Source organism: Petaurus breviceps, unplaced genomic scaffold, assembly GCF_028583685.1.
Source record: "Petaurus breviceps papuanus isolate PSGF00001 unplaced genomic scaffold, PetGlider_PUasm1.0 140, whole genome shotgun sequence".
NCBI classification, from domain to species: domain Eukaryota; kingdom Metazoa; phylum Chordata; class Mammalia; order Diprotodontia; family Petauridae; genus Petaurus; species Petaurus breviceps.
In genome coordinates this window covers 50,835,869-50,853,834 of record NW_027185698.1, presented here as the reverse complement: position 1 = coordinate 50,853,834, position 17,966 = coordinate 50,835,869, and the positions used below count along the sequence as shown (strand labels likewise).

General features: G+C 44.8%; 1 protein-coding gene across 5 annotated transcripts in view; it reads left to right on the top strand.

The window, feature by feature from the left end:
- The first annotated feature begins 2,079 nt into the window (after positions 1-2,079).
- PPFIBP2 (PPFIA binding protein 2) overlaps positions 2,080-17,966 on the top strand; it is a 196,053-nt gene continuing 180,166 nt past the window's right edge. For all 5 annotated transcript variants that reach the window (XM_069072813.1, XM_069072803.1, XM_069072793.1 and 2 more), the window contains exon 1: positions 2,080-2,222. The gene's annotated coding sequence lies outside the window, so the exon portion shown is untranslated. The remainder of the gene's footprint in view (positions 2,223-17,966) is intronic.

Below are 17,966 nucleotides of genomic sequence, written 5' to 3'. Positions count from 1 at the left end.
GAGAGAGAGAGAGGGAGGGAGAGAGAAGGAGACGGAGAGGAGGAGAGAATAGGGGGAGAGGGAATTGTTTCCCTGTGGCTGTATCCTTAATATTTAGCACAATGTCCAGAATATAGTAAGTGTTTAATAAATGCTTGGCCTCTGAGCCTCATTATCCTTATCTGGAAAATGGAGATACTAGTATCAATAGTGCTGACCATAAGGGCTGTTGTGAAGCTCAAATTCTTTTTGTGAGACATTTTATAAGCCCTAAAATGTGGTGTGTTTATGTGCTTAATGAGGTAGTTATCTCATTTTTTTTTTTTAGCTGGTTCTCTCTCAGGTAGAAATAATGTTGATGCCACCTGTCTCCTGAGATTATTGTGACGAAGGTTCTTTGTCAACCTTAAAAAGATTCTATCATTGGGATCTCTTTTTTTCCATCCTTCACTGCAAATACTGCCTAAGAGGTACAGTCAGGGGCCTTCCTTTTACAGATCGCCTTCCACTTACTCTGTTTCTTTCTTGTATGTACCTTGCATGTACTTTTGAAGGCAGGGACTGTTCCTACCTTTCTTTGTAGTCCCAGCACTTAATACAGTCCTGAGCACATAGTAAGCACTCATTAAATATTTGATGACTAGAGTTCTCCTGGGGAAGTTGGAGGCCTGGAGATACCTGTAAGAAGTCCCTGAAAGAACCTGCTATTTGAATCACACTGATAATTAATGTGGCAGCAAGGCGATGAAGTGGATAGAGCAAAGTGCCTGAAGTCAGAAGACTCATCTTCCCAAATCCAAATCTGGCCTCAGACACTTACTAGCTAGCTTTGTGACCCTAGGCTAGTCACTTCACCCTATTTGCCTCAGTTTCCTCATCTGTAAAATGAGCTGGAGAAAGAAATGGCAAATCCTTCCAGTATCTTTGCCAAGAAAACCCCAAATGGAGTCATGAAGAGTCAGATGTGATGCAACAACAACAATAATTACTGATCCTGAGTGAAGGCAAGGCCTAGTAAGTTTTCTTTGTCTCCTCTGGTCTTCTGGAACAGTGCCCGCTGAATAATAAGTACATAATAAATACTTGTCCACAGCTTGACTTGCTTGCCCAGGTAAACACTTTTGAGTGCAATGTTGAATGCATTAACCTCTAGAGGGAGCCAGAAACCCTTTATCTTGGCTTTCTCAGCCACTAACCGATTTTAAGGTAACCTAGGTGGCAACTGATAGGCCGGTGGTCTCATTAGCAATCCATTTACTGTATAAAGTCTGTAAAATCACTTTACTATAAACCATTTCAAATCATCCTAGTTTTTAGGAAAGTTTCGGTTTTTTTTAAGTGCTTCTCCCACCTGCTAGGTGAGTCACAGGGCTAGGCATTTGAAGTTTTCATTCACTTTTGACTTCTGGGAATTTGCTTAGAAAACTACTGGACATTTTGCATTTCGCTAATTTGTTGGGAAGAGTGAAGACGCAGTTACCTGGCCCGGCACGGCCTTGGAGTCAGAGGAGATGGGTTGTGAGTGCCAGAGGGGCCATTTACCTAGGTGGCCTTGGGCCACTCGGCCTCCCTGAGCTTCAGTTCTGCTGTAAGATGAGGGGGTGGGTTTAGGGAGCTCTGAAAGCCGCTCCTCTTCCACCCCCTCCTCCAATTCAGCTTTGGTAGCAAGGTGCTACCTTGCTAGCTACTCCAGCCTAGCAGGAGACCTGGGAGAGTGCACCGCGAGAGAGGAAGGGGAAAGTGGTTTTGGTTTTCCCGGGAGGGCTGTCAGAACGGGAGGCTCCCCAAGGAGGGGAGTTTCACCCTGGCCCGCAGTCCTGTGGCGGAGGCCCGGCTACCCCGCTCCAGACCCTCGGGGAGCGGTTGAGGCCGGCCCGCTGCCAGCTGCTCCGGGACGGGGAGCTGGAGACGTCGTAGCCGTCGCCGAGGGCTCGGCATGCTCCGGGACAAGCTGGGCAGGGACCGATATCGGCGAATGGCCGCTGGGAGCGGGAGGGAGGGGGCGACAAGGGCCGGGGAGCCCGGGGACGCGTGGGCGGCGAGAGCCCGCGGGAGGGGGCAGCCGGAGCGCCCGGGCCGGCCTCCCCGCCCCCTCCCCAGCGGGTCCCCGCCTCCGTCACGTGGGAGGAGCAGCGGCCGGCTGTCCCAGAGCCCCAGGGCGCTACGCCGGGGCTCTGCTCTCCCGCCGCGCCGAGCTCAGGGCACGCACTCGATCCGCTCGGCGAACTGCTCGTGGGAGCCAGGTCAGTACCCGTGCCGCGTCCTGCCCGGACTGGGGAAGCCGAGGACACGCGCGCGCCCTGTCCCCGCGCTGGGGACGCAGAGTCCGGCTGTTGGGAAAGGAGCGCCGTAGCGCTCGGGGAGCGCGCGGGGCTGGGGGGCAGCCCGCAAGGGCAAGGGCAAGGACAAAGGCGGAGGCGAGCCGGTCCGGGAGCCACAGAGCCCTCGGCCGGCCCGCAGGGCAGGGAACCCCGCGGGACTCTGCTGAGCCCGCCCCGACCTCGGGCACCGTGGGGGGGCGGGGGGGGGAACGGGATGGCTAACAGCTGATTTGCGCCCCCGGCCCGGGGTTGAGCCGGGCTCGGCTGATGGCCAGAAGAGCGTGGCCAGCTCGGGCCGGCCAGGTAGGCGGCTGTCCGCCCAGGTGCAGGGTGAGAGACGGTGCCTTGCACCGGGCTGACCTTTCAGCCGCCTTTGGCAGTGGCATTCAGTCAGGTGGATCGGCTCCTAATCCCGGGCTGCTCCTGCCCAGGTGCAGGAAGTAGCCCTCCCCACGGATAAGTAGTTAGAAGTGCGCGCTCAAGAGGCTGCGGGGAAACTTCACGGCTCACAGATGCGTGAAGGGTTATTACTGAAAACTAAGATTGCGGGTGGGAAGCAGGAGGGGGATAAGCATTTATGCAGCGCCTACTGTGTGCCGGGCACGCGTATTTTACAAATATTATTTAATCCTCACGACACCCCTGCCAGGTAGGACAATCTCTGGTCCTCCTGACTCCAAACCCAGTACTCTATTCTCTGGCCCAACAGCTGAAACCTTGGATGGGGTACTGGACCTGGAGTCAGGAAGACCTGAGTTTAATCCAACCTCAGACACCTACTGGCTGTGTGATGCTGGGCAAGTCACAACCTCTGCCTGCCTTAGTTTCTTCATCTGTAAAACGGAAATAATATTAGCATAATAAAATATAAATAATAATAATAATAGCACATCCCAGGGATGTGAGGATAAAATGATAGGATGATATGGTGATAATACTATGACCCTTTAATAAATGGGTTTTAAATGCCAAACTGAGGAGTTTATATTTGGACCTAGAGGCAATAGGAGACCCTAGAGTTGATTGACGGTTTAAGGAGATGGCTTGTGGTTTAGGGAGTGGCTTGTGGTTTAGGGATATGGTGGTGGACCAGATTTCATCCCTATGGAGAACTCCTGGGCACAGCAACTCCTATTAATGGAGATCAACAACTTCTCAGTACTTTTACTCAGTGCCTAGCACGGAAGGAGCTCAGTGAATGCTTGACTGATAATCTGTAATTGAGTCTTGACAGATGTCTGAGCCTGGGAGAGTTTAATTTAGGAGTCTGAGGCTGGATTCAGTAAATAAACCCTAGGAAGCTTCCTGAAGCCAACACATTGAGGTCAAGTGACTTATGTAGGGTCACACAGTTTGTTAGAAACAAAATTGAATCCATATCTTGCTTCCTGCAAGCCTAACACTCCATTATTCAACTCTGTCACTGTCTTTTAATTCTTGGCTATTTTAGAGAACTGAAACGAGTTTTTAATTATTTCTTAATTTATTCAATAGTTTTAAGTTCCTTTGTTTTAGTTTTTAAAAGCAGAGAGTGGAATGTTTTTGGTATGCATCTCAGTGGGGAAAAATTAAATTGCTTTTTATTTATAGGATTCTCATTTGATATCCCCTCCTCCACATGTTAATAACCTTCACAGAAAAATGCTTCCTTGTTCCTCAAATAGAAATGTATATCAACTTGAGATCCTGTGGGTCAGTGGGAAGCAGTCTATGAATAAGGTAAAGATGTAAATAATAATGAAAAAAATTGCTTTTGGCTTTAGACTATAGTAGTGGGAAGAGAATTGAATTAGAGACCAGTTTGTAGAAAGGGTAGTCTACACTTGCTACCTTCACTACTAAATCACTCCTTAATCCCTGATAATATGGCTTCTGTCTCCATGATCAGCTGAAACAGGTCTGTAGAAGGGCATTCACAACCTCCTTGTTGCTAAATCCAGTGGCTTTTTTTTTTCTGCTGATCCTAGATAATTCCTTACCTCCTTCAGTCATTCTGGTCTACCAAGTCCTCCCTCAATCATTTTGATCTACCAGCCCTCTTGACACCTCTTTCCCTGAGGCTTCTGTGACTGAACTCTGGTGGTCCTCTTCCTAGGTCTATAACCACTCATTTCTTCTGTTGGCTGTTGGTTACACGGCCATCAGATTCAGACTTGAAAAGGGGTTTTAAGAGATCGACTAGTACAGTGCTCTTGCCCTTTTCCAGTGGTCGTCCTTCCAGGGCATCTGTTCTCGCCTCCAGTATATTCTCTCTACACTGTGATCTCATCCACCCTTGTGACTTCAGTTATCACTACTATGTGGATAACCCCCAAATCTAGCTTTCTATCCAACCCTTCCTGGCAGCTCAGTCCTGTATTTCTAAGTGCCTGATGAAAAAGGCAGCAGTGTAGAAGAATGCAACTGGTTGGAGGAGATGAAGGAAAAAGAACATTGTGGGATCCGAAGGCTTGAATTTAAATTCTACCCATATTATGATGTAACTTGGGATAAGTCACTTAGCCCTTCTGGACCCATTTCCTTATCTGCAAAATGAGAAGTAGTATTACATTGCATTACATTATATTATATATGTTTTATATTATATTCATTATATTCTCGATGGCCTCTAAGGCCCCTTCTAGCTCTATGATTCTTTTTCTTCACCCTCTAATTGGTTTCTTCTTCACCACTCCCACTACAACCAATATAGCTCAAGACATCTATATTTTCTCATAGACTAGTAATAGCCTCCCAGCCAATCCCTTTTATCCCTTTCTGCAATCCATTCCCTTCTCAGTATTGCCTGATTGGTCTTCCCAAGTACTATTCTGATCACAGAATATTAGCTAGTATATGTTATTATAATTTTTATTTACTTTTATTAATTTTTAAACTTTCCCCCTGTGGTAATGTTATTCCGATTGATGGTCACAACAACCTAGTGGGGTAGATGCTGTTCTTATCTCCATTTTACAGATGAAGAAAGTGAGGCTGAGAGGGGTTAAGTGATGTGCCCAAGATCACAAACTATGCAGGCCCTTAATTAATGTCTGTTTAGCCACTTCTAAAAGGAGGAAAGAAGGGAATATTACCATATTATTGATCATCTACTCCAAGCTTTCTTTTGTCCATCATTAGTGAATCCCATGAAGTTTTGATTCTGAAATCAATTCAAGAACCATTTCGAGCCATCTGTTATGCACAATGGGTACGGCTAAGCACGGACCAATAATAACTAACATTTAGACAGTGTCCCAGAAGTCTTAGTGCAGTTTTAAACTTTGATGCCTTAAAACTTCACTAAGACTTTTGGGACACCCTTTCTAGCACATAAAGGTTTGCAAAGTACTTTACATGTTCTGTCTCGTTTGTTCCCCATAGTAACCCTGTGAGGTGGGTGCTAATATTATTCCCATTTTACAGATAGGGAAACTGGGTCTGAGAGAGATTGAGTTACTCTCCCCCACAGCCAGTACCTTTCTGAGGAGGAATGTAAACTAGACTTTAGTGGACTTAAAATAGAAGAGATTGGAGGGAGAGGAAGAGTCTTTTGCATATGGGGAGAGAAGCTGTGAGCAAAGGCAGAGAGTAGACCCACATATAAGTAGTAAGAAAAGACTGGTGGTAAGATGAATTTTCCTTAGAGCTAGGCACTTGACTTCATGGAAAATGCCATTCAGTGCTCCAAGTATAATCCACCCTTCTCCTCATAGTCAGGTCTGACTTATTGTCCATCTGTAACGAATATCAAATATGTATGTATGTGTATATGTGCATGTATATGTATATATACACATATATGCATATATACATGCATTTAGAGATAGACATCCAGGGGTGGCTAGGTGGTGCAGTGAATAGAGCACCTGGAGTCAGGAGGACCTGGGTTCAAATTCGGCCTCAGACACTTAACACAAAAACTAGCTATGTGACCTTGGGCAAGTCACTTAACCCTAATTGCCCTCCAAGAAGAAAAAAAAAAAGAGAGAGACATCGTTACACATGCTTGCTTAGATGTAGATATATGTATGTGGTATAGCTATATGTACATATAAATGCCTACATATCTAAATAAATATGACATAAAAGTATTCACATTATATATACACATATAGTATATATGTAGGTATATATATGTACACATAGACATACATACCTATATCTCTATACGTAGAGGTATACATATCTATATACACACATAGATTGCATATGTATGTTGCATGTATATACATATAGGTATATATTCACAGGTAGATGCATATACATATAGATATATTTAAACATATAGGTGGTTAGAGAAACATATCTATATCTGTATATGTACAGATATAACTATATTCTATGCATATGGATATCCATACACATAATAGGCATACATACATAGAGGTCTACATTAATGTATGGTGCAGGTAAAGATATGTGTGTGTATATAGATACAGGTATGCATATATAGACAGATGAGCACATATATTATACATAAATATATAGGTCTAAATATGTATCTAGATATACATCTATATTAAATATTTAGGTGTGTATATATTGTCAATATGTTAGCTGTGTATATTGCATATATAGACATACATATGTTTGTGCTGCACATATAGGTATGGGTATGTTCAATATAGAGATATATATGCATGTTGCATTATAGATATGTGTATATTGCATAGGTACAGATATGTGTTTATTGCATATATAGATGTGTATATAAGCATATGTAGATAGATGTATATATGGGGTATCCTAAAAGCCTTAGAGCAGTTTGTATTATTAATGAGATTTAAGATCTTCCAGGCCTGTCCCATTACCAGGCCTCACTTGGAGTCCATTCAGGGAAGCTTGCTGAGGGGAGGCTTGCTTGTAGGAAGGCTTTCACACCTTTTGCTAATTTCTGATTAGGCCCTGAGTCACCAGGGTTGAGATGCCTTCTGGCTCTGAAAAGTGTGTGTATATACTCTGAGTTGGCATTTTGCTTTGAGGGCTTGCTTATGAGAAGGATCTTGTGATTCCCTGATTGAGATTGTGAGTGACCATATATTCAGAGCTCCCCGACTGCTCAGATGTAAAGGCTCTCTCCATCCAGGGATGTATGTAAAGTATATAGTTGATTCAGGCAGTCAGAGCCCTGTCTGTTGGTCTTTATTTCTCTGCTTCTTTTTTCTCTGAAGTTCAGGGTGCTGACTTTTCCCCTGAACTAGTGAACGTAATTAGAAAAGATTGTTGACCCCTTGATCTTTCCTAGTAAAGCAGATCTAAGAACCTGTACTCGCAGCCACCCTGGGGATGCCATTGTGGTTGCTGCTACAACCCCTCATGTCCCCAGCTGTCCAGCTTTGGCTACACTCCAGTTTAACAATGTCCCTCCTCAATGTGACATAGTAATCTAGTCCAAAACCCTTATTTTACACATGAGGAAACTGAAGCCCAGAGAGCCCTAGTGACAGATAACTAGAACCTTGTAGCAGCTAGGTGGTATACTGGATAGAGCACTGGCCTTGGAGTCAGGAGGACCTGAGTTCAAATCCTGCCTCAGACCCTTACTAGCTGTGTGACCCTGGTCAAGTCACTTAATTCCAATTGCTCCCTCCCTCCCCCCAAAAAAGAAGAAAGATCACAAGAACCCAAGTTTTTGACTCTCAGCTGAATACTCTTTCTGTTACCCTCCAGTCACCCAGCTAGTCAGTGTCTGAGGGAGTAAGGGGACTTAGGTCCAGGCCCCATCTCTGTTATCACCCTCGATTTTAGTCCCTTTGGTGGCCCCAGAAGTCTCTGCTGTTTCTGTATCTTTGATGCTAAGAGGGGGTAGGAAAAGTTTAAGATCATCCCTCTTACATCTTAACCCATATTTGATTTGAAGTCTTGACTTCTCTATTGTTCTGGTGTTCCTGTCACTTTTTGATGAGGTCCAGTTTCTAGGAGTGTGATAATGGTTTCCTGGAACAATACCTACATCTGACCTTTATCTCCTCTTAAGTGAAAAGAAAGTCAGGTGGGAGTACCTGCCCTAGACACACACCTTCCTACACTTCTTCCCAAACACCTCTCTCTGTCTTTAGGAAAAGCCCAGATAACTTTTTTTGAAAGGAAATGACCTGAGTTGTAAGCATTAGATTAGGATTTGGAGGTATAGTTGGGAGGGGGTCAGTGGTTTTCTAGCATGGAATGGGATTAGGGCACAGGCAAGGAAGGACAGAGGGAACGTTGAAAGTGGGAGGGAAAGGGGTGAGTTTTTTTTTCTTTGAGTAGTGTCTTAAAAACAAGTTAGTATCTTGGGATTTGGGCTTTTCATCTTTTCCATCGTCCAGCCAGCATTCTGCCTATAGCCATAAGCAGCTCAGAGTGCCAGTTCTTGGTTTGATCTCACCAAAGTTACCCCAGTACACCTTCCCCTCTAGGGCAAAGAAGGGTTTCCTAGGAAGAGCTGAGCTCCTTTCCAGGAATGTCTTCGTGGGAGATAGTAGGCATTGTGATTATCTCTTCATAACCCTTACTTTGGCAAGCAATTTATAGCTCTCTTTGGGGAGGATGGAACAGCTAGCTAGGCTAAATGGTTCGTTTGGATAAAGGAAGATTTTTCAGGCTTGTGCCTTTGGCCTCAGCCCCTGACCTTGTCTGGGTGTTATTGAGGATTCATTGGAAACCTCGCTTGCCTGGAAATCTTTTATTTTAGTAGCACTCTTATTCTCTGTGATCATAGTGCCAAGGTCTTGTCTAGGAGCTTTTCGGGAAGTTCCTCTTTAATCTTTACCTTACCTCTGGCAGCTATTAATATTAGTTACTGGGGAGGTGACTGAGACCCCAGACAAAAAAATTTGCCTGACCAGTCAAAGGCAGTCAAGATTAATCAATGGGGGGGGGGAGGGGAGGGGAGGGGAATAGGTGGCATAGTGAATATAGCACCGGCCCTGGAGTCTGGAGGACCTGAGTTCAAATCCAGACACATAACACTGACTAGCCATATGACCTTGGGCAAGTCACTTAACCCCAATTGCCCTGCCTTCCCCCTCCAAAAAAAAAAGCAAAAAAAGAAGAAGAGGAAGATTAATCAATCCCCCTGGTCATACCCTCCCCATCCCAATGATTCTGAATGTCTGTGGGTCATAATTCAAAACCCATTCTCCATCCCCCACTGCCTCATCTCTTAATCCCATTCTCCTCCATCCATCATCTCCCTTGCCAAAATGTCCCACCCTAAAGCTAAATACCCCTTTCAGTGTATTCTCTAAAATGCTTGCTCTATAGGCCAGAAAAATTAAAACCCCAGAACTTGCTTTCCCCTTTTCCCATTTCTTCCATCTTTTGTCTTATCTAAAGAGTGAGTATTTGCTGAGACCTGACTCCCCCCTGGTGACACAGCCTCTCTAATGACCTTTCCTAGCCCGGGCTTTGCTTTTGATTCATTCCTCTCCCCACCTCCCTGCCTCCACTCACTGGTCCAGGTGAGGGAACTGGAATATTCGGTGCTCCCCATCAGCAGGATGTCCTCCAGGACAACCTCCAGGCTGTCCCTCCACCACCATCACTCAGTGACCTCTGCTCCTCTGAGGTTAACCGTCTTCCTATCTACTGCCCAACCAAGGTTCTGGTGGCTTCTGTTTACAGCTCCAGGACACTCCTCTTCTTTCTTCAATGGCTTCATTACCAGGCTAACCATCTTTCTCTGCCCTCATATGAGAAGACTTGAGCATTCTTATTTGTATTCCCTTGAACACCATACTTATTCCACATGACCTGCTCCTCTGTCCAACAGCCACACACAAAGATGGTCACACTCTTGGTCCTGCCGTTGCCTGAATACATTTCACCTTCATGTTCACCAACTCTGAAATTCCCTTATCTGGTCACAGCCTGTTGTTTCCCATTTCCCAATTCCCATTCCCAAACAATAAATTCCCATTTATTGTTTTACAGCCCCAAACCCTATTATTCATCCAGACTGTGAACTCTAATCCATTTATCCCTTGGTTCTCTCCCAGATCACCACCCCTACATTAGCTACACTCACTCTTTTTCCCATCTTGACCTCTTGGTGAAGCAGTTCAACACTACACTGGCCCTTGAGTCCCTTGCCCCCTTATCATACTGCCAATCTTGCCCTGCCATTCCTCAGCCCCTTCACTCCCATCCTCTGCTGCCTTTATTCCTACACACATACTGCTAAATGAAGCTGGAAAAAATCAGGAACCCTGCTGACTGAGTCCACTACAAATTTATTTTACACAACTTCAGCTGTGTCCCAACTGCCTAGAGGCTATCCCTTTGAACCTCCCTAATTAACTCACTGTCTCCCTCACCACAGTGCCTCTTGCAAACCTCCATCCCTCTTCAAACCTCCTGGGGCTACCCCTTCCCCATCCTCTCAACTTGGAACCTTGACTCAAGTTTTATTGAAAAAATTCAGGCCAGTTGACAAAAGCTCCCACTTCTCCCTTTCGCTTCATCTCCTATCACCCAGATGCCTTCGCTCTTATCTGCCATGAAGAGGTGGCCTTTCTCCTTGCCAGGGTAAGCCCCTCAACATGCACAGTGATTCCTTTCCTTCCCCTCTTCTCTAGCAAATTGCTCCCCCTATCTTCCCCTCTTTTGAACTTATCTTTAGTAAGATTTCTACTGGCTGCTTCCCCGCTGCCTCCTCACATCTCCCCCATCCTAAAGGAGTCCTCACTTGACCCATTCAGCCTCCCTATCTATTGTCTCATATTTCTCTTCCATATAGTGGCTAAATTCCTTGATAAGGCCATCCATAATAGGCCCATCTACTTCCTTTCCTTGTTCTCTCATTTTAACTCCCTACTGTCTGGCTTCCAACCTTCTCATTCAATTAAAACTAACCTTCTCCAAAGTTATTAATGATCTTGTGATTGTGAAATCAGTGGCCTTTTCTCATCTTCATGCTTCATGACCTTTCATTAGCCTTTGTTCGACACCTTCTTTTTGATACCCTCTTCTCTCTAGGTTCTTGTGGCACTGCTGTCTCCTTGATTCTTCTGCTACCTATCTGACCACTCCTCAGTCTTCTTTATTCGGGTCACACCCCCCACCCAGGAGTAGGATACCTGGGCTCTCTTCCCTTCTCCCTCTACTATCCTGGTTCACTTGGTGATCTTATCAGCTCCCATGGATCCAGTGATCACCTCCATGCAGATGATTCTCAGATCTGTTTGTCTAGCCATAACCTTTCTGCTGACCTCCAAACTCATATCTCCAGCTGCCAATTGGACATTTCAAAATGGAGGTCCTAAAGACATTTTAAACATGCTCCAAACTTAACAAATCTTTCCCCCCAAACCCTTCCCTCTTCCAGACTTCCCTGCTGCTGTCGAGGGCATCATGATCTTTGCTGTCACCTAGGTTCTCAATCTAGGTATAATCCTCCACTTTTCACTACCCACCCCCCATATGCATTCTACTGCCAAGGCCTATCAGTTTTACCTTCTTGACATCTCCTGCATGTGTCCCCTTCTCTCTTCTGACACTGTTGACACCCTGTTACAAGTCTCATCACCTCACACGTGGACTGTTGTAGTAACCTGCTGGTGGGTTTACCTGCCCCATGACTCTTTCTACTTCATCTTCCACTTCTAAAGCTCAGGGATGACCAGGTCACCCCGCTCATTAGACTCCATTGGTCCCCTGCCACCTTCAGGATCAAATACAAAGGCCTGTTTGGCTTGTAGAGCCCTTTATCCCCTCCCATCCCCACCCCCTTTCCAGGTTTCTTACTCTGCCCCTCCCGATCCTGCCCAGGACTCTCTGACCCAGTGACCCTGGTCTTCTTGTTCAGCAAACAAGATGCCCCGACCTCCCAGCCCCAGGCTTTTCACTGGCTGTATCCTGGGCCTGGAGTCCGCTCAGTCCTCAGCTCTGCCTCCAGGCTTCCTTCAGGTCCCAGCCAAGATCCCACTTTCTTCAGGAAGCCTTTCTCAATCCCCCTTCCATTCTAGTGTCTTCCTGCTGTTAATCATTTCTAGCTTATCTTCTGTGTAGTTTCTTTGTACGTGGTTGTTCACATGTCTCTCCCTTCAGGGCCTTGAGAGCAGGGACAGTGTTTTACCCTTTTTCATATTCCCATTGTTGATCATGGTGCCTGGCACATAAGAAGGGCCAGGCCGATTTGTTACAGTCCTGATACGTGCTAGGTGCTGGCATAGGAGGACAGAAATGACAGCTCCTGACTGTCTCAGAAGGCTTATATTTGGGGAAGGGAGGGACCAGAAAAGGGAGAGGAGGAGCCACGAGACAATATGGGCAAATACAGGGTGTCCCAAAAATGCAGTTTTAAATTTTAATAAGCTTCAAAAAAGGACTGGAATTTGGAAGAGATGATCTGAGACAGGCAAATGGCCAGCCTCCCACTCCCAACATTCTTAATAGGGCCTTTGCTGGCCTACTGGTTTGAAGCCAGCAAACTGTATTTCCCACTTTATCTCACCTTGGGTCTTGGTGACCCTACCATTCTGAATGGACTTTTGCTTTTATTCTTCCTCTGCTCCTAGTTCTACCAGGTCCCCATGGCTCCAAACCGCCCCCCCCCCCCCCCCCCCCCCCCCATTTCCTTTCTGTAATGTATTAACATTTAAGGTCTTCCCCTCCTGGTTAGTAGACCTCATGTGGAGCCCATTAAGGGAAGCTTGCTGAGGGGAGGCTTGCTTGGAGGAAGGCTTTCACACCTTTTGCTAATTTCTGATTAGGTCCTGAGTCAAGGGTTGTGATGCCTTCTGCCCCTGAGAAGTATATATAATACTCTGCTAATTCTCTGGGGGCTCAATTATGAGAAGGATCTTGTGATTCCCTGATCGAAATTGTAAGTGACCATGTGTTCAGAGCTCCCTGACTGCTCAGATGTAAAAGCTGTCTCGATCCAGGGATGTGTCTGTTGGTCTTTATTTTTTTGCTTGTATCTTCTCTAATTCAGGGTGCTGACTTTTCCCCTAGTGAATGTAATTTGAAAAGATTGTTGACCCCTTGAACAGCTGTCTTTCTAGTAAAGCAGATCTAAGAACTTGTGCTAGCAGCCGTCCTGGCAATGCCAGTGTGGCTGTTGCTACACCTTCCTTCCCCCAGCATGTGTCTTGTCACCAGTCTGTGCTCTCCTGGAGTTTCCAGGTAGGCTCCTGTGAACTTCCTCTTCTCTGGCTTCCCTTTCTTTTTGCTGAAGCTGGGAGGGGCCAGGGGACCTCTATTATGTGGATGGCTTTAATCTTTCTCTTTGAGGTCTTCCCTTGATCAGTTAATCACCTCATTGGACCTGTCACCTCTCTTGCCAGATGACCTTCTCTCTTTGTGTGGTTCTTAACTTTAGGCTGATGACTTTTCTGTAAGGCTTGGGGGCCTTTTTTTGTCCTTTGTTGTTCTAGTTTTTCATTTTCTCTGGATGCCAGCCCAGTACCCAGGCTGCACATCCTTCATTTTTTGTTCTCACTTCCTGACCCGCCTTCCTCCTTTTCCAATTGTACTTTCTCTCATCGACATCACTAATGGTAGCCCAATGTTTTAGTTATCGTCTCCATTATGGTTTTTCAATGTACTGAGTTCAGATCCTGCCTCCAGGTACTTACTAGCTGTGTGACCCTGCTGGACAAGTCACTTAACCTCTGCCTGCCTCGCTTTCCTCATCTGTAAAATGGGGATAATAAAAGCACCTACCTTACAGGGTTGCTGTGGGGATAAAATTGAGCTAGTAATTGTAAAGTGTTTTACAAACCTCAAAGCACTATATAAATGCTAGCTATAATTATTACTATTATTAGTATCTAACATTTAGTATATTAGTACCTAGTATTAAGGATCCTAGTATCTAGGATCCTAACCCTTTTGAATTCACAAGAATTCCCTTTTGATTTTGAAGCAGCTCCCCTCCACCCCCCAGGGAAACGATCTGGTGCCCCCACCACCCCGTTAAAGATCCAGCAGTTAGTCAAAGTCCAGGCAGATCTGGGGCAGGACGGACTTGGCACCGGGCTAATCCAAATGGCTCTCTGTGACCTCATATTGGGTCCCAAGGCACCAATTAGCTAGGATGTGGCATTTCCCTGCTGGAGCCAGACAGAGGCCCCAAGGGGCCCTTACACATCTCTCAGCCAGCCTCCAGTGCAGCCAGAAATACCTATCAGGATACTTTTTTCCTGTATATTGTGCTAATTAGATTAGGAGAGGGCTGGTACAGAGCTTGGTAGAGTTTCTGTAATACAGAATGACAGGGGAACAAAGTCCTCTGATGCTATCTTTGCAAAGAGATTGTCTCTTACCCCTTTCTGGCCTAAGGGAGAGAGTCCAGGGATCCCGCTAGGGATAAGAAAGCTGCATTGGGCATGTCCCTGAGCCCTACTTTTGGTAGAGAGTCAGTTGTGTTTGTTGTAAAGGCCAGTGTAGACTGGGCAGGGATGCTATCTGGTCCCCCTCACACTGTCCTAGCTCCAGGCTGAGCAGCGAGGTGGTTGGGAATAGGCCTTTTGTCTGGGCTAAGCATTCACCCGCTATTTCCTAAGGCCTTTCTAGACCGGGCTATTGCCACCACCATTCCTGGAGACAGAATTGCTTTCAATAGAGGCCCAGCACTCTTACCACTGTGCACCCTAGCTCTGCATGTATATGTTTGTGTACATATACATATATAATATGTTTGTATATGTGAACATATACACACAGATGTGTATTTGTGTGTGGAGAGAGAGCACATGAACGCACTTTTTTTAGGAAAATAATTCACACTAAAATGTGACTAGCTGATAGACTAACACTGAAAAAATGCATTATAAAAGAGGAAATCAAAAGTAGCAAGTGTCTTCCTTAGTGCCCTTTGGTCCTACTCTATCCAAGGTAAAAAAAAATAATAATAATAATAATTTATGATTATGTCTAATACATTTATTCTATGTTTACATAATTATTATCTAATTTATATAATATTATTATAGCTATTACTATATTATACTATTTATTGCTATTATTATAACTATAAATATACATTTATATATTTCTTACTGAGTGCCAGGCACTGTGGTAAGAATTTTACAATTATTATCTCATTTAATCCTCACAACAACCCTAGGAGCTAAGTGCTAATATTTATCCCCATTATACAGATGACAGAACTGTAGCAGACAGGTTAAGTGACTTGCCCAGGGTCACACAGCTACTAAGTGTCTAAGGCTAGATTTGAACCCAGGTCCTCCTGACTCCAGGCTTAGTGCTCTGCCCGCCACCCTGCCAAGCTACCTCCATACCTAGAGCAGTGGGGTAGGGCTGCAGTCTGCAGCTCTTCCAGGTCTCTTGTTAGACCTTCCTGGCATCACTAACCAGACTGATCAGCAGTTGTGGCATCTTCTAGACTCCAAGTTTCTGCAGCCTGAGTGTGAGTTTTGGGGCCTTGAATCCAGAGCTGGACAGAGACAACATATCCAAGTCAGAGCTGGAGGGAACCATCCTTCCCTGGTTCATCTAGTCCAACAACTTCATTTGGTAGATGAAGAAACCAAGGACAAGGGAGATCCAATAATCCAGGAAACATTTATTAAGCGCCTACTATGTTCCAGGCACCCTCCCCCCCCTCCCAAGCAGTGGGGATAAAATGAATTAAAATTCAGCCCCTGCCCTCAGGGAGCTCACCATCTAACAGACTTGCCTAAGCTCCCCAGGTGATAAGGAGAAGCAAGGGCCAGTGGTCTTTCCCTCAGACCACACAGCCAGCCTAGCACCAAGTACTCCTGGGAGAGGGTCTTGGGCCCCATATGAAGAGAAAGCAGGGCCTTTGGCAGAGTCAGGGCTGTGGTTAGGAGGGCAAGTATCTTTTACGTAGAGCAGAACAGGCAAGATTATAAGAAGACTGAGGGCTGGGAAGTAACACAGTGAGCCTGACTGGGGTCAGAATTCTCCAGCAGAACTTATAAAAGGGAACAAGAGAATACATAGTTCCTAAAGGGGATTTTCTGCAGACAAGTTATGATCCTATGATGGCTTTTCTCTTCCTCTTTCTCTCCTTTCCCCACGCCCATTCACTCAAGTAGCCCATTCAGGACTGAATTTGTCCTGCGTAAGCAGTTGTTTCTGTATTTTTCAAGATCCCCTATGAAAGAAACTTCTTGAACAAACCCTTTATTCTGCACCCTTCACTGTCCCGCCTTCTTTAAGAGTCCTTTCTCAGCCCCCCTCAGTGCTAGTGGTGCTAGTGCCGTGATCCTGTATATATCATGTCTCTCCAATAGACTGTGAGCTCCTTGAGGGCAAGGATTGGTTTTTGTCTTTCTTTGAATCTCTGTCTCTTAACTCAGTGCCTGGCATATAGTCCCCAAGTAGCTAAGATGATCAATTGAAAGCTGTTTTGCCTATCTGCATCTATAAAGGGAGTTTCCACCCTGGAAGTTCCCCATATCATGAAGTTATATGTCATGCCTTTTAAAGTCAAGGAAAGGGAAAAAAAAAACCAAGGCTGAAAACTTTTCAAACCTTTGGAGGGTGAACATTCCAGGGTTCAAGAGATAGTTACTACATGTTTATTGCTTAAAATCTGAACAAGGCCTGGAAGGCAAGCTTTTAAAAAGCAGGCAGACTTTCTCTGTGCCTTTGAATCAAGAAGAGAAATTAAAAGGAAGAGGCCAATTTTTTTTTAATAGTACATTGTGTTGGGTGTCATCCCGTGACTTACAGAGAAATTCTGTTTTGAATTAGTTGGTTAGGAGAGGAGGTGGGAAAATGAACAATGCCTTGGGCTTACTTGGTTATTAATTTTGACATTTGTTTGTAACAAGAGGCATGGAGAATAGTATTTTTCTCCTTTGTCCCTACAAGTAAGCGAAAAGTTCACAGAAAATCCACACTTTTGAATCCATACCTGTAGGTTACTAACATACCCAAGAAGGAAGCAGGTTTTTCTTATACCTGGAGATTTTTGCCCCTAGAAAGGGAAAGAATAATTGTTGAAAGAGATGTGACAATCACTCTGATAATTCTTCCTTCTATTGTTCTTCTTCCTTGTAAATGACATTCTCAGCTACTCTAAGAATCAATAGTCACTGACCATTCCTTTTGATGACAGCAGAGAGTACATTTTAATTATGGCTTGGAAAAGAACCTGCTTAGCAATGTCTTGAAGAGGGATGGCTTTTCCCTCCTCCATTCCATAATTTGGTTGAATCTGAATTTTTTTTATCATGGCATAAATCATGTTTGCTAGGAAAGAAGAATATTGAATAGTAAACATGAAAGGAGAGAATACAAAAAGTTCTTATCATGATTTGTATTTGTGTTTGGTGATGAGAGAATTTTGCTTCAGAGCAAATAAGGACTTAAGAAGCACTTTACGTTCCAAAAATATTTCCGATTTTAATTGATCTTCCATTATATTTGAGTAGTCAGAAATGCATTGACTTTTCCAGAGAAAGTCAGGGAGGAATGAATTAAGCAACCTGGCCTTCATCCTGAGAGTATATAAACATGATAATAAGGAAATTGAGTTTTCTAAATAGAAATCGTTCATTTCCAACACTTTTCTTAAGTGCCTACCCAGTGATGGCCTTTAAGACAATTCCTTTGCCTGAAAGACTCTTACTTTGTATCTGGAATGGACTTTACAAACCATCTAGTCACATTTCACAAATGAAAAAACTAAGGCCAGAGTGGTTGAGTGATTTGCCAAAGATGAAGGAAGGGAGGAAGGAAGGAAGGAAGGAAGGAAGGAAGGAA